This window comes from Humulus lupulus, chromosome 5, assembly GCF_963169125.1.
Source record: "Humulus lupulus chromosome 5, drHumLupu1.1, whole genome shotgun sequence".
NCBI lineage: Eukaryota > Viridiplantae > Streptophyta > Magnoliopsida > Rosales > Cannabaceae > Humulus > Humulus lupulus.
Window position 1 is genome coordinate 125,412,015 of NC_084797.1, and position 23,808 is coordinate 125,435,822.

Sequence of the window (23,808 nt, forward strand, 5' to 3'; positions counted from 1 at the left end):
TTCCAGAGATATGGAATTGTCAAAGCATATCAGAGAGAACGAAAAACAAAGTGCTTGGCGAGAAAGATCCGACAAATGACGTAGGAGGTATTAGATCTGACCTCAACAGGCATCCAATCCTGTGAAAAATAGATGCCTAGCCCCACGAGCCTCAACAGGCACCAAGCCATGTTCAAAATAGGTGCCTAGCCTCGCAAGCCTCAATAGGCATCCCGCCTTGTGAAAATTAGGTGTCCAACCTTGTGAACCTCAACAGGCACCCAACCATGTGCAAAATAGGTGCCTAGCCTTGCAAGCCTCAACAGGCACCTAGCCATGTTCAAAGTATGCGCTTAGCCTCACGAGCCTCAATAGGAGCTTGGCCAAGTGTGAAGCAGGCGTCTAACCTTGTGACACACACATATATATAAGTACTTATAATACATATATGTGAGAGCGGTGAAGCTTATGAGATAACATTTGAATCTATAAGAACTAGCTACCCTTATAAAATCTGAAAAAGTCAACAGGTCCCTCAAAAGTGACCCCTTCACAAACAAACCCATCCTGCAAAAGGATCACGTCGTAGAAGACGAAAGGGGAGCCCAAAGATATCCCCAAGTCTAGATCGACTAAGTCGCCTTACCAAGAGAAAAAGGGCCTTGAAAATAGGTGTTTGCAAGATTGCACAAGGACCATCTCCCTATAAGGGTCCCGACCCGAGGGGAGATCACCTCAAAAACCAAAAAAGTGTCTCAAAAAATACGCTTGCAAAAATAGTACCATGCCTAATGATGAGAAGGATGCTTCTCGCAAAAAATAAAACGCACACGTAAAAATATATAAAAGGATAGCGAGATCCCAAAGGGCCAACATATCCTTACAAGTAGTCAAGATGCACCAACAGACACGAGTCGCACGCAATAGAGAGGTCCCAAATGGAACCCTTTCAAAATAAAGGGGTGCTAGTAAGAGGTCCGCGTGCATAATGGCACATGTAATGCTCTGTCACAAGATAAACATAAGATGTAGCGGGACTCGTTAAAATTTCCTCATGAAGAAATCCAGAAAAATCTCTCAGATAAAATAAGTTAAGCAGCATTACAACCAAATCAAAGTAAAAACAAAGAAGCTGCCCACACATGGGACCAAAAGGTGGGGCAGGAGAAAACTTCATGGTTTCCCATCGCGAGCACTCCACTCGGCAACCTTAGCAACCTTGCAGTCACCGAATGAGGAGAATTTAGGGCCAAGATTCTAATCCGTATAAGAACTTTAGCTTCCGCTCTTTTCTTACTCTTAGACGGAGATGAAGTCTACTCTACAACCGCTCCCATCTTTTGTCTGGCCTCAACAGATTGTTTCTTAAGCCCCCGAATCTTGGCAATAAGCCAATAATTCTTCGTCCCGACGAAGGGTATCAATAAACGGGCAAGTACTGATAGAATTCCTGATCGAGTTGACCTATTGGTAAAACAGAAGAAGACAACAAGACGAAGGGGCTGCAAGAAAGAATGGCTAAAGCACTCTTCATTATGAAATCTGACAAGCACTAGATATGCATAAAGCACTTAGGGTAATAGCTTAAGAGCACCACCTGTGAGCAAACCTTGTTTGAAGGATGCTTCTTTGGCTCTTCCGGTAGAGTGCCTCAAGCTTCTTCCTGCGGCCCGACATCTATAAAACAATGACACCCTTGGGGTCTATATAAAAGAATGATTGGCATTAATTAAGCTTCAAAGGAGTCCTAAAGATCGCCACTCATGAAATATGTTTTCCATATCTTGTAAATGGAGAAAAGCACTTGCACCATGAATGTCAAAAAAGATGGCAAAAAAAAAAAAAAAAAGAGAGAAAAAGAAATAGAAGAGTCTACAAGAATGCCTAAAGGCCTCCCTATACACTGGGGAGCAAGTGTGGATGCAAAAAATCCACCAAGCAAAAAAGATCTGGTCACTTATTGAAGTAAATGGCTAAGGGGAACCGAAGGTGTCAAGTACGTTGTGAATACGGGAAATTGTCCCTTTGAACACCCCACTCCAAGTCGCAGGGATATACCTCAATATATGAAGGTCTCCAATGCAACGCCCTAAGAATGGCTTCCCAAGTTGTCAAGATTCCTCAGAAAGGAGGAATGAATTGTCCATGCCGGGCACAAGGGCCTCGCTATGCCTTCACCGCCCAGTCCATCCGCCGAGATGCTAAGGCCTTGCATAGGGAGGCACACCTCACCCACGTCGCAGACCCCTAGCAGAAGTCAATAGGGCCTCAGATAGCGAGGAACACCTCGCTTCGCTCGGGGTTACCTTTGTGGTTTATTCAAGTGGTTACCCAAACTTGTCCATGGAATTCCCTTATAAATACTAGGAATATTGGACAAAGAACGAGAAAGACAATTTTTGTATTACCCAAACTCTGCAGAAATTGAGAGAGAAAAGTAATAATATTGACTTGTGAACTAGGTGGATATTAACCACTGAATCATGTAAAAGTTGTGCATGTTCGAGAGGGTGTTTACTATTTCATTGCGGTTTATACTCTAGCACTAATCTACCTGTTTACTTTCTTAATAGACTGTTGGCGAAAAACTGCATCAACAAAGAGGAATTGAATAGTTTTCAGGTTTAGGAAAACTATCGCTTTTATTTCAAAAGGAGAGTGTGACAGTCTTTGAAAAACAATTAACTTCAATTATTCAATTATTTAATTTAAATCATATTTAAAAAGAATAATTAAATAAAAAAATTATTTGAAATTCAAAATTCAAATCCCAAGGATAGGGAATCCCTATGTGTGGCGCCATACTCAATGTATAGTGAGTGTGTCGACCACACCATTAGGGTTATCCCTAATTTTCTCATTTGGTTATTTAATTAATATTTAAGACAATATATTCATCCCAAAATAAATATCTATTAATTAAAAATTAACTTTATCTTAAAATATCAGTTTTAAATAAATAAATATCTTATTCTAAATATGATAATTAGTAATCTCTCTTCAAAGTTTTTCAAAATAAAAACTATATAGTTAAATAATTAATTAATTCATAATTAATAAATTGCCCATAACTATCACATAATTATTTCATTGCCCTCAAAAATTAATTCCTTTGCAATTAAGTCATTCACTCTAAAAATATTTCTTTTGACATCATCACACTTGACAGTGCAGAACAGAGGTGATCTGAGGACTATGGACCTATAATATGAAGCTCCAATAAACAAGATTATTAATCAAACTCTTTAATCTAGTAATCTTATATTTTAGTTCCATGATTACTCCATTATAAATAATGAATTTCACTCTAGGTATTTATAGAATTATATTTACTGAGTTTTCTCTTGTAATCCATTGATATAATCAATAAATGTAGTTTTGCCCTCCATTTATTGGTTCATTAATTAGAGCTGGTCAAAATTACCATTTTACCATTCTAATTACCTCTTGATTCTTAAGTACCATTAATTCACTAGTGAATAATTAATCTATAATCAAACTATAGATTTGAGCTCAATAACTATTCAGTCCCAGAATTAACCCTTAAGGGAACCAATATTTAATTAGTTAGGAAAGTATGAATTCCATTATTGTAATTCCTGTTTCCAGCCATTCATGATATTGAATCTCCAAAAAAAAATTCATTATCCTCATTATACTAAGAAACCTTAACGAGTGAATAAAAAGATCCAATAAACACAATGAGGAGTTCATGAATACTCAAGATTTAGACTGATCTACAATTGATCATCTATTATAATAAGAATCAAATTTTTATGTCAAACGACAAGTTTATAAAGATAATTAATTCTTATCGGTCCTATGATATATAATCTCTATTACATACAACACCTTAACTAATATGTCTATTTACATCTGCAATCCAAATCTAGATCACTTGCATCCCGTATGCTTATTAAAGCGCACTAGTAACCATTCATTAGAGATTCCTTGATTATTTTATGTACCATATATGATCTTAATTCTCTCATACTAATACAAGATCATATTCTCATGAATGAATAAGGATTTTTCTAGATATTATCATATAATTAATTCAAACAATAACTATAATATTCAAATATAATAAACAATTTCTTTTTATTTAATTCAATAAAATGTCTTTACATGCTTTTAGGGCATTAATCTTAACACATCATTCTATTGACAATGATGATAGTAAAATTAATATGGTGGATCTTATAGCCAAATGGATGATGACTATGGATAGAAGAGGCCAAATATATTTCATTCCTTGGATTATTAAGTAAGAATGAACTATCTAAAACATTATCACTACTATCTTTGACATTTAATAATATAATGTTTATCATTTATTATTGTTTTAGCCGACATTGGATGTTGGTGCTCGTGATGACGAGGGGGACGACCATAATTCTAGACCTATTGCGTAACCATAAATCTCCACCAATAATAAAGGAGGTTATGGAAAAGTAATTTTTTCAGTTTTAATGTATTCAATGTTAAATTTTTAGAGTTGAGAAAATAATATATAGATAATTAATTTTAATTTTTGTAGAGCATACACACAATGTTCAGGAAATGAATACATTAGAGAATTTATGACGAGAGGTTTCTGTCCAAGACAGTCTGAAAGTCATGAATGTTGTTTTTATGTATTAAGATACATTTATGATCATCTAAATTCACATAATCTGGTAGAATTTATCAAGAAGAAAGTATGTTATATTTTACAATTTTTTTTTGTTTAAGAAATACTATGTATAGTACTTAATCATCTAATCTGTATTTACTTGTTAATTTTGCAGTAGTTTGACAAAAAAGGTATTCACTCTCAAGGACGACCTACTCCCACTACAAACCGACTGGTTAGTAAGATTGATGTCATCTATTTATGAAGTCTTATTTTTCTTATGTGTAACTTACTAATTTGATTCATATGTTCTTATAAATTTTTCTTATGTATGTATGGTGAACTACTTATGTATATATAAATGACATATTTTAATTAGTAATAATATGTGAATATTTTTCTTAATTTTAATTTATACATTATGTTTATTTAGATAATAATTTATAAAATTAGGTATATAATAATATGTCATATTATTATATAAAATATGATATTTTATATAAAAAAATTTAAATATAATTTCGTATTGAATATAGTATTATTAATATAATTATATTGGTATTAAAAAAATATTTAATTCGAAATCAAAATATATATGAAAAGAAAATAAAAAAATAATTATATATGTATAAAAAAATTTCACTTAAAAACGTGTTGAGCAAAGCCCCACTTTTCACTACAATTTGTTTAAAAAATCAGTAGTAAAAAAATTTCTTTCTCTGTGGTTTATTTAATTAAATCGCAGTGAAAACTGAGACTTTTTTCTACAATTTTTTCGTGAACTTTTCTCTGTGGTCGATTACATTGTTGTTCTTATTACTCCAAAAAACCGCAGTGTATTAAGGAAAAAAACCACATAGAAAGCTCAATTTTGTAGTAGTGGCCGGGTACGTATACCGCATACTCGTAGTACAAGTACTACGAGTCAGCAAGGTAACTATACTCAAAACTATAAATTAATACTTAAAAAAATGCTAAAAATTCAAAACATTAAACTTTAATAACACTTGAGGATTTACAAAGCCAAATATAAACTAAACTTATACAATAATACAAGACTACTAAAAATCCTAATCATAAAAGTCCTTGCTACTCAGTCTGGAGTCAACAAGTTGTCCAAGTACCCAACCACACCTGAAAAAAAGTTTGAATACCAATATAATGAGCTAATGCCCAGTAAGTAAATCCCATGCAATTCATGTATACATATATACATATATCGTGACTTGATGATACATGACATGATAACATAGCCATGTGGGTAAACATACATAGGATAATCATAGGAGTCCACATTTCGTCACCATTATTTCAAACACTATAAATTTATGCTCCAATTATCAATTATACATCTGACATAGTAGTGTCCACAATTATTGGCTACTAAAATAAATAACATAGGATTATATTCATCCTACATCATAGTACTAAGCAAAACATAATCCCTCAAATAGGGTTCGACTATAGCCTTTCATAAGGCGTGTGAGCAGGTTTAGGAATTACGGTGATACCACATCCTCAGAACCATAACGGTCAAAACATTGTTCTGCTCTAACACCATGGTCGGTAACAATCATTGGAACAGCCATGTGTATAGACACTCAACAACAGGCCTTTACCTTTCTACCTCGCTAGACATTTTGTTGTTTTCAATTGACTATGATCTCCCTTAACGAATCTTATTGCCTTCCAGTATAACAGTCTTAACTTTTAGTCTTAAACAACTCATAACTTGATATTGGTCATGTGACGGTGTTGTACCCTAAAAATACGAGCTCAAGTATCTTGCTCGGGGTACAATTGACATGTAATATGTAAAGTATGAAAGACTTCAGAGATGTTTCATTAGCCTCAAACCAAACAGCTCGAGGCTATGTCACTGAGTCCAAGATAGCCTAGGATACTTCAGATCATTTGAAATGCTGATGATAAGATATCGAAGTATCCCGTGTCCAGATCGCCTTCATCAAGCCCGAGTATTATCTAAGTTAATCCGTCCTGGTCTAGTTATATCCAGTTCGAGAGTTACATGTAGCTCGAGGCAGTTCAAAGATGCACATATGGAACAGTCCTTACAGACTCAGATGCTCAATATGTGCATTAAATGCATATGATCATTATATACCTTTATTGATTAATGTAAATTGTAATAGGCTTAATTAGGGTATTTATGTATCCATTAATTTGGGAGGATACCCAATATTGTATGTTACCATTTATAGTATGGTTACCCAATATTGTCCATCATAATTCCCTATAAATCTAAAGGAAATTGACAATAAAAGGGACCAATGTAACGCCCAGGATAACCAAGACCGTACACTGTGTGTTTAAGATAGTGGAAGACTTGCTAATCAAGTCATTTGAACATAAATGTGTTTCTAAAGTCAACTGACGAGTTAGGGTTAAAATATTTTGATCGTAAAACGATTGACTTTCATTAAAATAAGAGTTTGATACATGGGATCCCAAAAATAATGTTTACATGGTGGTTACAACCCTCAAAATAAACATAACAGTAGCCAGCCTAAATGGAAAAATATAATTTTTGGCTCTAGTCCCTGTAAATTCCTCGGCCGTAGCGGTCGAGCAGCTGCCAATGTACACACTGCCCCCACACCACGTAGCACCCATGAGCCAAGGCTCAGCAAGAAAACCAAATTCAACAAGCATAGATAACAACAAAATGTGAATAATGAACTTTAGATCAACTAGTTCAACCAACAACAGATTGCGAGCAATAAAATTAGGCAATAGTAAACATAAACTTCTAAACATATAATTCAATCTTAATAGAAATATATAGGTGTCGACGCCCTTAGGCCGAGCCCTCTGGTTATTTAGCTGACCCGGCTCGCTTAGGCCGAGTTCTGTTCAGTACGCTCAACATCAACCCCGACTCCCATAGGCCGTACTTTCACATCACACATAACAGACATACAAGTTGTAGAACACGTATGTTCATTTACAGGGGATCTTAGTCCCATTCATAACTCAGGTGAAATTTTCTTACCTCGAGTCCTGAGCAGAGGACGTGGAGCAGTCCTGAGCATGATCCTGAATCCTGAGCCTTAACGGTAACCCTAGTCACAAGCGACAATGGATAACTATCAAAATCTAATCTAATTAAATGTCTTGGAATAAAATACTAGCCTTCGGGATCTCGAATTCTACTAAACCGGGTAGTAGAATTCGTTCCGAGCACTTAGGTTTAAGTCCCCAAGCCCAAAAACCAATCTTGGCTATGGCTGCCTAAGCGGGCCGCGACTTGGTCCTAAGGGTCGCAGCGCACCCGAAGTCAGGGACGCCAGCCTCTTGTCCCAAGGGGAGGTGGGTCGCGGCCTACCCTCTAGGGCTGTGGCGCACCCACAAGTCAGCAAGCCCCCCAGGGCCTTTTAGTTCATGCAGGTCGTGGCGTGCCCCATGAACCCAAAAATCCCTGGGTTTTCTGCATTTCTCCCCAACTCACAACCTCATAATTTAACCCTAAAAATGTACCCAAGAGAAAATTAGGTCCATAATTCCCAATATCACCTCATAACAACATATACAGCCTACAACACCAGTTCAAATTCCCTAAATCCCAAAATCAGAAACTAACCCAAGCATCCCTAAACATAACCAAACCCAACCACAATTTAACATATTAGGGCTTAGAATCTAACCTCAGTAATAACTTAATCATCCGCTATTCCTTGCCTACTTCTAGCTTTAATTCTTCAATCGCCAAGCTTCAGTTCCCAAGCTTTTCCTTTAGCACTTCAAAACTTTCAAGCACAAGAGAGGGAGAGAGAGAGAACATGTAAGAGAGAGAGAGAGAGAGTTTGAGAAGTGTTTCTAATGGTTCTAATTGTTTCCTAGAGTCCCATCTGAGTATATCTTGTAACAAAAAGACCGAAATACCCCTCAAGACAACTCAACCCCTTTGTTTCCCTTAAGGGAAAAACGATCATTCGCCCTAATTCCCGTTAATTCCTTGAGTAATCTTACAAATCCCCAATTAATCTCGTCATGCCCAACTATCTACCAAATACTTACTCGTTACTCGATAAATCCCCAGATATTCACTGAGTTCTTAGAATACCCCTAAGCTCACCCTGAGCACGGTATTAAACCTTGTTGTGACTATTCTGCTAATCTCCTCACTAGGATCGCCTCGAGCCATATACTATTAATATATCCACATAATAATGTGGTCCCAACCATTTAACACATATAATCACAATTATGCCATCAACGAGCCAAAATTTAAAAATATGCCCTTGTAAACAGTAGCGGCCCTACATGCATATCTAATATCCATAAGCATGCATATAAATGTATTCACTTTATTATATAAACACATGCATGCCACATAGTCAGGTATTTAATCAATTAATCACACATATATCAAATTATGCCTTCCTGGCACGCTAATCAAGGCACTAAATCCTATTAACATTTTTTGGATGTTACTACTATCCCCTCCTAATAAAAAATTTTGTCCTCGAAATGTACCTGTACAACTTGTGATACTGATCTCTCATATCCGACTCTAGCTCCCAGGTCACTTCCTCGACCTTGCTTTTCCTCCACAATACTTTGACTAAAGGAATCGACTTGTTCCTCATAATTCTATCCTTTCTGTCTAGGATCTGAACTTGTCGGTCCTCATATGACAAATCTGTCTACAGCTCCAGATCCTCATATCCCAATACATGGGTCGTATCTAAGACGTACTTCACAATCATGGAGATATGGAATACGTCATGAACCCCTGATAATGACAGTGGCAGAGCCAATCTATAGGCTACCTGCCCGATCCTCTCCAGGAGATCAAAAGGTCCTAAGAACCTAGGGCTCAGGTTGCCCTTTTTCCCAAATCTCCTCACCCCTCTCAATGGTGAAACTCGTAGAAATACGTGGTCCCCTACCTGGAACTCCACGCCCCTACGCTTAGGATCACCGTAGCTTTTTTGTCTATTCTGCGAAGCGAGCATTCAAGCTCGGATCTTCTCAATAGCTTCAATAGTTTTCTGAACCATATCCGGTCCCAAATAATTCCTTTCTCCCATCTCATCCCAATGAATGGGAGATATACACTTCCTTCCATATAACATCTCGTATGGTGCTACTCCAATCGTTTATTGATAATTGTTGTTGTACGAAAACTCAATAAATGGGAGGTACTTACTCTAAGACCCCTCGAAGTCTAACACACATGCTATAAGCATGTCCTCCAATATCTAAATCATCCTCTCAGATTGTCCGTCTTTCTGATGATGAAAGGTTGTACTGAACTTTAACTGAGTTATAGCCTTCTGCAAACCTTCCCAAAACTTGGAGGTAAATATGGGATCCCGGTCCGATACTATAGACTTAGTAACCCCATGGAGACGTACAATATCCCTCACATACAACTCTGCATACTAATCCACAATATAAGTCGTTCTTACTCGCAAAAAGTGATATGAATTGGTGGACCTGTCTACTACCACCCACATCGAGTCATGTTGCCCCACCTTCCTGAGCAAACCTCCTACAAAATCCATGGAAATATCTTCCTACTTCAACTCAGGAATACCCACAGGCTGTAACAACCCTGCCGGTCACTAATGTTCAGCCTTTACCTGCTAACATGTTAAGAATTTGGCTACGTACTCAACCATATCCTTCTTTATCCCAGGCCACCAATATAAGGTCCATAGATCCTGGTACATCTTCGTGGTTCCTGGATGGAGTGAGTATGGTATAGTATGGGATTCATCAAGAATCTCTTGTCGAGTACCCATATCCATTAGAATACAGATCTGATCCTTATACCTCAACAAACCCATCTCTGAGATGGAATAATCCCTAGCCACTCTAGCTATGACATTCCTTCTAACCTCCTACAATTGTGCATCACCCATCTGACCCTCTCTTATCCTCTCGAAGAGGGTAGACTATAAAGTAATATTGGCCAATTGGCCCACAACCAACTCTATTCTCGCTTTAGTCATCTCCTGGCTAATTCCTTCGATATCTGCTTCAAGCTGAACAACAACTCTCCTGGGCCCCTCCAGCTCAAAGCATCTCCCACTACATTGGCTTTTCCTGGGTGGTAAAGGATGTCACAATCATAGTCCTTCACCTATTCTAACCAATGTCTATATCTCATATTTAAGTCCTTCTACATAAAGAAATACTTCAAACTCTTATGATCGGTGTATATCTCGCACTTCTCTCCATACAAATAATGTCGCCATACTTTCAGTGCGAACACCATAGCCGCTAATTCCAAATCATGGGTAGGGTATCACTGCTCATATTCCTTCACCTGCAGCGACGCATTGGTGATAACCTTCTCATTCTACATCAACAAACATCCTAATCCTAGTCTCAATGCATCACGGTACGCTACAAACTTGTCCCCTTCCGAAGGAAGACTCTTTACTAGAGCAGTAATCAATCGTCGCTTCAACTCTTGGAAACGACCCTCACATTTGTCTAACAATGTGTATTTTAGATTATTCCATGTCAACTCAGTCAATGGTGTGGCAATCATTGAAAACCCTTCCACAAATCGTATGTAATATCCTGCTAGACCAAGGAAACTCCTACCCTCTGAGGCATTCCTTGGCCTCAGCCAATCCCTAACTGCTTCTACCTTGGCCGAATCCACCTTAATAATGTCTCAACTGGAAATATGTCCAAGGAATGTCACTTCTGGTAGCCAGAAGTCACACTTCTTAAATTTAGCATATAATCGATGGTCCTTCAACCTCTACAATACCAGTTGGAGATGTTTCTCATGCTCTACCTCTGAATGAGAGTAAGCCAGGATCTCGCCGATGATGACAATCAGAAACTGATGTAAGAAATCCTTTAACACCGTGTTCATCAGATCTATAAATGTTGTTGGAGCATTGGTCAATCCAAACAACATGACCAAGAACTCATAATTCACGTACCTTGTAAGAAAGGCCATCTTCAGAATATCTTCATCCTTGATGCTCAACTGGTGATAACCAAGTCGAAGATCAATCTTCGAGAATATCGTCTTACCAGGAAACTGATCGAACAAATCATCTATCCTCAGTAGGGGGTACTTGTTCTTGATATGTAAATTGTTCAACTCTCTGTAGTCTATAGACATTCTCAGAGTCCCATCCTTCATCTACACAAATAAAAGTGGAGCACCCATGGCGAGAAGCTAGGTTTGATAAATCCTAAGTCTAGTAGCTCCTGCAACTGTATCTTCAACTCCTTTAGTTCTGTAGGAGCCATCCTATATGGTGCCCTCGACACTGGTTCTGTACCCGACGCTAACTCAATTACGACCTGAATCTCCCTGTGCGATGGCAGTCCCCGTAAATCCTCATGAAACACATCCAAAAACTCACGTACTAGTCTAGTCTCTCCTGGCCCCACCAGTGTAACTCTAGTGGTATCCACCACACTGGCTAGGGAACCTATACAACCTCCATGAAATAGGTCCCTAGTCCTCAACACTGATATCATAGGAATGTGGGGTCCATGCATAGTACCCACAAAAACAAAGGATTCCTTACCATCTGGCTCAAAAGTCACCATCTTCTTTCTGAAATCTATAGTTGCCCCATATCTGACTAGCCAATCCATCCCCAAAATCATGTACAAATCATCCATACCCAACTCAATCAAATCTATTGATAGTTCCCTACTGTCCACCATCACCGACAGTTGCTCTAATCCATCTCCTACAAACTACTAATTCCCTTGTAGGCAGTATAGTGCCAAACCCCGCAATATAATACTCACTAGGTCTACACAATCTATCAATCACTCTGCAATAAACAAATGAATGTGTAGCACTAGACTCAATCAATACATTATACAAAAGGCCAGTGCTACAAAGATCACTACTGAGGGACTAGCCTTAGCCTCTGCCTGTGTCAAGGCGAACACTCGAGCTGGAGTCAACCTTTCTGCCTTCCTTGGTTCCTCTTTCTTCGTCGCCGGGCAATCTTTCTTGAGGTGTCCAAACACCCCACACAAGTAACAGGCCTTAGCCTGACATTCACCCAGATGGCGTTTCCTGCATCTAGTACACTCAAGATCATTCCTCTATGACTCACCGCCTCCCTGGCGGCCACCTTGGGCATCCCTGCTCCTTCTATCATGACCATCAGTGGTCAAGGTGTCAGGGGTCTTCCTCTTCTTATCACTGTGGTCTCCGCCCCTACCAGACACTGTTAGTGGAGGCACTGCCTTGCGAACATCCTATCTCGCAGCGTTCTCCCTCCAAATCTTGTTCTCTGCCTCCTCAGCAGTGGGGGCCTTCTCAACCGCCTGGGCATAAGTTGTCTGCCCAAGTACTTATGTGATCCTCACATCTTGGGCTATCATAGCATTAAGCCCTCAGACAAACCTGTCCTACCTAGATGCATCAATTTGCACTAAATTAGGTGCAAACATTGCTTGCCTGTCGAAATTCATGGCATACTCAGTAACTGTCATCCTGCCTTGCACTAACCCAATGAACTCAGTAACCTTTGCCGCCTTGACGGCAACGTTGTAATATTTCTGGTTGAACAAATCTCTGAACTCATTCCAACTTAGAGTAGAAATGTCTCGAGTCTGGGTTGTCACCTCCCACCAAACGAGGGCATCCTCTCTAAGCATATAGGTTGCACAAGCCACCCTGTCATTACATTCCACCCTTATAAAATCCAGGATGGAGGTGATCATACTTATCCATTGTTCAACATTAAGTGGATCTAGTCCTCCCTCAAAGATTGGGGGATGTTGCTCCTAAATATTTCATAAAGTGGCTCCCACCTGTTCCCAATCTCAGGTGGCTGTACAATTGGTGCCACAACAGGTGCCGAGTTAGGTGCAACACTCCCTGGCAGAGCTTGCTACCTCAGAAGGTGAATCTCTTCTTCCTGACTCTGAAGTCTAGCTTGCATATCCGCAAGCAACTGCTTCCAGTTCTCTGGGATTGGCGAAGGGTTCTAGCCCTACTCATCATCTCTAACCCTGACCTCGATGCCGGCTAGTCGAATTGATCGCCTTCGACGTGCAAATATCCAAGTTTATCTACAATCAACGACTCGGCTGGTCAGATAATGATAACAGGTTTATATTCATTCCACGGTCCAGCGTCGAAACTCAACAAACCTCACACAGTCATAATGCATGCAAGCATTCAAACAATAATTCACATATAGTAGCAATGCTAATAAGCATGCCCTATCATATATACATAGCAGCAAGGGCCAAGCCCTATCAATATATCTCATGCTTCCTAATAATCATCCAGATAAAGAATTTATACTTCATTTAAACACTCAAACATATAATAAAATATATGGTTACCAAACCCTGAGTCGAGCTTGTCGTTAGCAGCGAGTGTACATGCCTAGCCAGCCTTCAGAAACCCTTAAACCTAGATCACTCTAATACCAAGTTGTAACGCCTTGGATAACCAAGATCGTTAAACTGTGTTTAAGATAGTGCAAGACTTGCTAATCTATTACTCTAATGCTAATCGTTACATGGCCAAAAATGGATATATGGCCCATTTCATCGATTACTGCCAATGCTAGAACTAGAACAATGGTCGAAGCAATGGGAGAGAAATGCAATGGTTGATGCCAAACCGATCGTGGTTGCCAGCCGACGTAGGCGAGGTGCCAGAAGTGATAGCTACTACTGTTATGATTTGTGGAGGAACACATGTAGTGGGGGACAATAACAAGTGTCAGGAGAGGTATGAATGCGAGTTGTGACATTCGGCAGATGAAGTGATGACGAACAAAGAGAGACCAAGCAAGGTCCCACTCATGGAAGAACAAGACATCAAAAGGTGAAGGTTTGGAAGAACCTGAGTAGTGAGAAAAAACCTCACTTGATCGATTTCTTGGGAAAAAACCAAGACATATTTTCTTGGCTGCACAATGACATGGTAGACATCATTCTGTCGGTCATAAGCTGCATTTTGAACATAGACCCAAATGCACCTCTAGTTCGGCCGAAATGACGGTCCCTAGATGCCGAGAGGTATGAAGCGATGAAACCGGAATTAAAGAAGTTGGAAGAGAATGACATCGTCTAATAGGCCTTCTATACCTTCTAGGTCGCTATCCTGGTGCTTGTGTTCAAACTTAATGGTACCTAGAGAGTGTGTATTGACTTTAGTTACCTCAACAAGGCATGTCCCAAGGATTGCTTTCCGCTCCCTTAAATTGACCAACTTGTCAACGTCACCTCCGGACACGAGCTGCTGTCATTCATGGACGCCGACTTTGGATACAATCATATACTGATGCATCCCACTGATGAAGAACACACTTAATTCCTGATAAACATGGGCATGTAATTCTACATGTTCATGCCCTTCGACTTAAATAAAGTAAGAGCCACCTACCAACGATAAGTAGTCAAGATGCTCAAGGAAAATATTGGAAGGAATATAGAGGCTTATGTTGATGATATGTTGGTGAAGTCTAAGAAGGTCGAGGGTCATGTAGTTGACCTAGAGGAGGCTTTTTTCATTCTGCATTGGTACAACATGAAGCTAAACCTGCAAAAGTGTTCATTCGGGGTCGCTTCCAAAAAGTTCCTAGAGGAATCAAAGCAAACCTTGATAAGATCAAGTCCTTCCTCGATGTGGAGTCTCCTAAATGAATGGAGGATGTAGAGAGCTTGATAGGGAGGTTCGTTGCCTCAATCGCTTCATTTCAAAGTCAACCAATAAGTGCATTCTGTTCTTAACCTTCCTTAGGGGAAGTAAGAAATTTGAATGGACAGAGGAATGTGAGTAGACCTTTGAGGCAATAAGAAAACATTGGGCACAACTACCCATCCAGTCCAAACCTTTCAATGGCAAGGACTTGTACCTATATCTAGCTGTCTCCGACCATGCATGAAGTGTGATGTTAGTTCGAGAGGAGGGTAATGTACAACATCCCATCTATTATGTCAGCAAGAAACTGATAGACGATGAGATGTGATAGCCCAAGATGGAGAAGCTTCCTTAATATTTGGTGCTGGCATCTTGAAAGCTGCGATCATATTTCCAAGCTCATCTGATTAAGGTGTTGACGGACCAACCCTTTTAGAAATTCTTCTAGCGACATGATGCCTCAGGTCGCCTGTTTCAATGGACATTTGAGTTAGGATAATTCGAGATTGCATATCAACCAAGGATAGAGATAAAGGGACATGCCCTCACTAACTTCATTGTCGAGAGAAATCGGCAACCAGAGGCGATGATCGATGACCAATGACCGAGGGAAGACTTTTGGCAAGTTTATGTGGTGGTGCCTCTAATAAACACAATGTTGGGGTAGACCTAATCTTAGTAACCCTTGAAGGTCACCGTATCCATTGCGCATTGAGATTTGGTTTTATTGCAACGAATGGTGAAGCTAAGTATCAGGGATTACTAATGGGATTGCGCATGGCGAAGGAGTTGAAAGCTAAGTGCCTAATGATTAGAAGTGTCTCACAGCTAATGGTCAACCAATTCCTTGGCTAGTACCAAGCCTGCGGACTACACATGACCGCCTACCTCAACAAAGACAAAGACATGCTTGCCCAGTTTGATAACAACATGATTGAACATGCCCCTAGAGAGAAAATATCCAACCCCGATGTGTTATCGAAGTTAGCATCACTTAGTGTAATTTTTTGAGTTCTTAGTAGCGCCCAGCACCAGCCCCACCACAGAAGACGCCATTGGTGACCATGCAATTGGCGATCACATCTTTGTGGCCTCACCATCAACGACCACATCACTAGGGACCGCACCCATGGCGATGCCACCGACAGCGATGACAGCACCTCAATGCTAATTGACGAAGAAGAATAATGAATGACCCCCATCGTAAAATATCTAGGGGATTGTGTCTTCCCATTAGATCACAAATTGGAAAGGAAGATGTTGTACCAAGCACCCTGCTATGTCATGTAGGACGGCTGCCTATACTGAAGGGGACATTCGATGCCACTACTACAATGTGTTACCAAGGAGGAGGCACAAACCTTGTTGCAAGAGGTCCACGAAAGATTTTGTGGCGATCATGCTGGGTGGCAAAGCCACTTTAAGAATGTACTTTGGCAAGGTTAATTTTGGCCTACCATGAATGATGACTCTATGGAGTATGTGAGAAGGTTTGAGAATTACCAAATGTTCGCAAAAATCTTGAGAGCCCCTCCGAAGGAACTGAAGAAGATGCAGAGCCTATGGCCTTTCACAGTTTTGGGAATTGGCTTGATAAGCCAACTTCCTACAGGCCAGGGCAGAGTCAAGAATAAAGTGGTCGTCGTTGACTATTTCACTAAGTGGTATGAAACAGAACCATTGGCTACCATCACTTCCAAGAAGGTATTAGAATTTGTTGTGAATAATATCATTTGCCGCTAGCGAGCACTTTTGTGTCCACCATGGAATTGTGAATAACTTTTCAGCAGTGGCACTCCCCCAGGAGAATGGACAAGTAGACGCCATCACAAGATCCTCAAAGATACTCTAAAAAAGTGCCTAGAGGAAGCAAAAGGAGCTTGGCCGGACAAATTTCCTAAGGTACTATGGTGCTACAGGACCATAGCTCAAACTTCTATCAGCCACACGCCCTTTGTGCTCACCTATGGCTACGAGGCCATGATGCCCATTGAAGTAGATATCCCGTCGCATAGAAGAATGAACAATGATCAAGGGAGAAATGAGGCACTGCTGGCAGAGACCCTAGATCTCATTGAAGAAAGGAAGGAGCAAGCTAACTTGTGGGTGGCTCGCTACTTCAATGCTCGGGTCAAGGATAGAAAATTCTCTATTGCTGATATTGTCTTGCATTGTATATTCCTTAATATGTGAGACCTATCTGACGAGGTCCTAGGTCTGAACTGGGAGGGGCCCTACTTGGTAGAGGGAGTCATGCAGCCAAGAACGTACAAGCTAGCGAGGCTCAGTGGTGAGGCAGTCTTGAGGCATTGGAACGGAGATCACCTAAAGAAGTACAACTAGTAACAAGGCCGGTGCCCAACTATTTTAATCAAAGACTAGCCTCCATGCGGTCGCTCTTAATATTATTATTTTGAGTTTTAGGCGTTGCCTTTAGGTGACCTCTATGTAATGGCTTGTAGGCCACAATTTATGGAAATAAGAATAGACATCCTCAGGGTAGTCTTGATTTCTCTAAGTCCCCTATATGGTCTAATATTGAATGGTGAAACTCGTTGAGTCAGGCCAACCGGTCGTGGGAACTTGAGAACCATTGCGGGCGATCGGATAGAACACAAGCAACTTTCCCTCCGTAGTAGCCAATATAGGCGACCGGGAAAAATAAGTAGTTCGCTCGAAATTCACGAGAGCTGTCACAGGCGCGGGAGGGACCCCTGGCAGGTCCCCCAGTCAATCAGAGGGTCGGTCACAACACAAGTTACCAGGTTCCCCCATTCACCTAGTAACTTTGAGAGATATCATGCGCATGGAAAAAGCAGCTAACATGCAAAGATCATGAGAACTGCATATGGAACAAAACCGAGTACATCTACAGTTCATGCAAGGAGCAAACAAAATAAAGCATGCAAACAAATAACAATAAAAAAGCAAATTTTAGAAATTGTTAGGATTAATGCCCTTAAAGCATGTAAAGACATTTGATTGAATTAATTAAAAAGAACAATTATATTACATTTAAATATTATAATTATTGTTTGAATTAATTATATGAAAATATCAAGAAAAATCCTTATTCATTCATGAGAATATGATCTTGTATTAGTGTGAGAGAATTAAGATCATATATGATGAATAAAATAGTTAAGGAATCTTTAATGAATGTTTACTAGTGTAGTTTACTAAGCATACATGATACAAGTGATCTAGATTCGGATTACTGATGTGGATCAACATCTTAGTAAAGGTGTTGTATATAAAAGATATTATATATGACAAGATCAACATGAATTAATTATCTTTATAAACTTGTTGTTTGACTTAAGGATTTGATTCTTATCATAATAGATGATCAGTCTAAATCCTGAGTATTCATGAACTTCTGTTTATGTTTATTGGATCTTTTTATTCACTCGTTAAGGTTTCTAAGTATAATGAGACTAATGAATTTTTTTTTGGAGATTTAGTATCATGAATGGCTGGTAACATTAATTACAATAATGGAATCCATACTTTACTAACGAATCAAATATTGGTTCCCTTAAGGGTTAATTCTGGGATTGAATAGTTATTGAGCTCAAATCTATTATTTGATTATAGATTAATTAATGGCACTTAAGGATCAAAAGTTAATTAGAAGGATAAAATGGTAATCTTGACCAGCTCTAATTAACAAACCAATAAATGGAGGACAAAACTACATTTAATGATTATATCAATGGACCACAAGAGAAAACTCTGTAAATATAATTCTATAAATACTTAGAGTGCAATTCCATATTTATATTGGAGCAATCATGGAATTAATAAATAAGATTATTGGATTAAAGAGTTTACATAATAATCTATTTTATTGGAGCTTTGTATTATAGGTCCATGGTCCCCAGATCACCTATGTCCTACACTGTCAAGGGTAAGAATGTCAAAAGAAAGATTTGTGGAGAGGACTTAATTGCAGAGGAATTAATTTTCCAAGGCAATGAAATAATTATGTGATAGTTATGGGCAATTGATTAATTATGAATTAATTAATTATTTAGCTATATATTTTTTTATTTTATAAAACTATACGTTAAAATAATTATTAAACTTGTTTGGATTAGTATGTAAAGAGAGATTATGTAAGATCCAAGTTTTGTTTTAGCTATTGTTCTGTTATTAATTTTTATGATATTAGTAGCCTTGTTGGTGGAAAAGGGGGTGATTGCATAAGAATAAATTAATTATGGTATTATTAAAAGTTTTTATGATAATGGATTGAGTTTACACAAAGCCCTAAACCCCAATAAGATTTTGGGTTTAGTGAATTTGAAACCAGCATAGAGAATTAGAGTTTGTTATTAGTTATGGTTGGTTAAGATATTTGTAGGTTAAGTTGTTATTTTATCTCTATGGTTATTAGTTATGGTTGGTTGTAGATTAGGATGTTATGATATGGTTAGTTAAGATATTTGTGGATTAAGTTGTTCTTTTATTGTGAATTAGATAATTAAAAAGAATTTTCATAACTATAGGGTACTGTAACTTCAAATCCATTTTTGACCCAGTTATATAATGTTTTTGGAAAACTAGTATTTCTAAAAAGTTGTAGATAATTGAATTAGCTTTCCAAAGGTATGTTGATTTTTATGCAATTGAAACCAACTTTACGAGATTTATAGGAAAGGTAATTTTTTATCTCTATAATTTTAGAGAGAGAGGGAGTTGACGTGGAAGAGAGAAAGAAAGGGAAGGTAGTTAGAGGTTGAGAGATTCTATCCTAGGTAGTTTGATGGTTAGATTATTCCTTATGTATTTAATAAAAATATTAATAAGATAATGTAGATATATTCTCTGTAGAGTTTAGGATTTTATTTTATTTAAATTTAAAATTGGAGAGTAGTTGGAGTAGAATTAGGAGAGAATTGGGACTCTAACCCTATAATTAGACCTTTTATGCTCTTCATTTTCTCACAACTTCAAAAAAGCTCTCAAGCTTTTGGTGTTATTATTGGATATAGGCATTGCTGTGAAGGCTCGAGATTTTGAATTCTCGATCTTTTGGTTCTAGGGTGAAGGTATGACTTTATGAGGTTTAGAATTCTTGGAAGTATAGTTTTATTATAATTCTATAATTTAAATCTTTTATGTCATATGTAAGGTTTGGGCGAGATCTATTAGCACAAGCAATTTGTTATCTTATCTTTTTCCACACTTAAGGTAAGGAAAATTAGGTAGTTTAGTTTACAATCTAGTTTGTGATATGTATGACTATAACATTTCAAGTACAAAAAGAAGATAAGTGTGGCTGGACCAAAGGTGTTAAGAAATATACAACGGACCTAAGTGATGTCCGGTAGGCTCAGTTGCAAAAAATGTATGACGAACTTACGTTTGAGGCTTAATTACCACCCCTGTATAAGTACTTATCTTTTCTTATTACTGTCTTGTTATTATTACCTATTATGACCTATGATTATGACCTCTTATGACCTAAGGTTAAGATCTAGATTTATGTTTATGTTCTAGGGTATTATGAATGTTTGTTTAATTTATGATATGTCTGTAATGTTTACGTGTTATATGACTTTTGTTTGTATTTTCCTTACTAGGCTTAGAAGCTCACTCCTTATGTTGTTATTGTGGAAACAATAGAGGTTAGAATGGCTGGTGGCGAGTGGGACCTAAGAAGCTTAGTGTTGTGTTCGTGGGGACCATATAGTCGAGGAATGATCAACATGCCTATCATTTTAGTTCTAAAGCATTTTTTTTAAGAATTTTTATTTATTCTAATATTCGAATGTTGCTCTTTAATTTTGTTACAATCCTTATTTTATTTTTGTAAAGACACGGGATTCCTTTGCTTATAATGATTTTCTTAAATAAAAGAGCAATATTAATTTTTATCATCCAACGCTGTGTTCTCGATAATATTATGATGTTATCCAATAAATTAGCATTTATGACGTGGCGAATAATCTCTTGACACGTGGCTGATACCTGAAGCGTCTGCTAGAGTATCGACCAGGAGACACACCAGAAGCAGGACAAGCCTGTATTTCCCACGACCAGTCTGGTCGGTGGTTCCGCTGGCAAAGCAACATTTATGGGAAGATCTTTGTGAATCCCGAATTTATCTCATGCAATCTTTTGGATATCCCATTATTCAGGGGATAATATCTGTAACAATATTTTGTAACCCTCCATGAGCCTATAAATAGCAAGATATAGCTCAAGGGAAGGGACTTTTGGCGGCTGAATCATAGAGATATAGAATTTCTCCTAGTAAACTTGTATTGTTTTGTAAGAAGTGCTGAAACTCATTGAACCCAAGTTCTCTGATCACATTTCTGATTTCATATCAATATAATTCTAAGTGGACATAGGTCATTACCAGATCCTGGGGCCGAACCACTATAAATTACTGTGTTTTCTTTACTTTTGTCATTACGTTATTCTCTTTACATTCGTCTATATCATTCATATTTTGACTCCGTGTCAGTTGGCCAAATCGTGGGTCAACATATGAGAAATTAGTGCACTACAAGATCAGAGCCACAACTATATTGGTCTAGAACGTTCTCACGAAATACCAAGTAAGTATACTCATTTTTTAAATATATTTGTAATGTTTTCTTCTACGATTTATTTTCAGAATTTAGCTCAATGGACCAATGTGTTGTTAGAGAAGTTAGGGCGATAAGAAGAATAACCGACCCCTGACTGTGAGAATGAGTTCGAAAAGGTGTTTCTTATAATTAACTGAAATCACAAGGAGATAGAAAAGATTATTGATAGTTATACAACCTTGTTAAAATCACATGAGAAATTCATAGTTTTCATGCACTCAGACAAATTACCGCTAGCAGAACCAAGTTTAAAGATAGAATGGAACAAAGTTTTATTTGATCATTATGTACCTGTTGAAGATAAATACGATATATAGAATGGAACAAAGTTTTATTTGATCATTATGTACCTGTTGAAGATAAATACGATATATTTATTCATAGGTTAGCATGAAATTTTAGAATATTCGAAGATTTCTTGTTACCAAATGGAGAGATAGGAGAAAATGTTCATTAGTTACCAGACAACCTTAGGGAAGGATTTCTTAGTCATGTTCCTTTCACATCAAGATTTTTCTACACCCAAGAGGATTATGAGGACTTCACCCAGGACATGCTAGAAGAAGGATCTGATGTGTAGAATTAGATAAATATAAGAACACATCGTTAAGTTTTATTTTTATGTTATTTTTTTAGAATATTTTGATAGTATGTAAATAATTTCTTATTTTAATAAAACATGATATTTTCTTTTATTTTTCACTGTTTAGTAAATGTTAAGAATTTTGGATTCAATTGAAAATGCAACTTTTAAATTCCTCTCTTATGGGTTAGCCCATTTGTGAAGGCCCATTTGCTTTGCATTATTAGATAAGATAGAATTAAATTAATAACAATTAATAAGACAAAGGTTCAAATTCCTGTCTTTTAGGTTCAATTGGAAGTTAGGCGACCTTAGTAGTGGGTACGACATAGTGAACCCAGCCTTTCTCCGTGACAGATTCAATTGTTAAGGCCCATTTACCCGAGTTGGACTTAATTTTAATATGGTAGTTTTTACTAGATAGATTGACCTAATAGACAATAGTACAATAGGCTAAGTTAGAACTACTGCTTGTTTTGTTGGTCTTACCTTTTACAATTTTATCTTTTGGGGAAATAGAGAAGAAATATGGAGCAATAATCAAGAGATCTGAAAGACTAAATGGCCAAGAAAGAGGACAGGGAAGAAGGCAAGGAAGAGGCCGAGGAAGGGGGAGAGGGTGAAGAAGATGAGTAGCCACCACCCCTGTATATGAAGAATTTCCAAACATGCCAGTAACACTGGAAGTGCCAGAATCATCTAATGAAGCGGAAAAACAGACAGCTGCTGCTACTTAAGAAAAATTAGAAAAAGAGAATGCCCATCTTAGGGCAGAGCTAAGGAGGAGATAAGAAGAATTCCAAATAAACCAAGGAAAACAACTCCAAGTGGCGCAAAAAGTCATTTCTTTAGCACAAATATTACATTTGGCATAACCTCACTACGAGGCAATATATGAATGCTTCAGGAAGCAGCAACCACCAAACTTGGAGGGTGGATCAGACCCAATAGAAGAAGAAGAATGGCTTCACTCAGTAGAATCTTTCTTAGAATACATGCAATTGGGGAACGAGGACCGCATCTCGTCTGCCTCGAGTTTACTCAAGGAAGACGCCCACACCTGGTGGAATATAGTGAAGCAAATCTGAGATGTAAACATTATGACATGGGACAAGTTTGTCTAGGTGTTCACCAAAAAGTATTATAGTCCTACGATTCTAGCCACAAGGGTAGACGAATTCATCATGCTTACTCAAGGAATTCGATTGTGACGGAGTATGCCAGAAAATTTGATAGACAACTAAGTTTGCGGCAGACATGGTACCCACTTAGACACTAAGAATTCAATGATTCGTGAAGGGAATGAAACCTATGATAGCCTAGGACGTGAATCTAATTCTGGAAATAAACACACATGCATAAACATTGGAAATATCCTTTGAAGCCAAACTGAAGG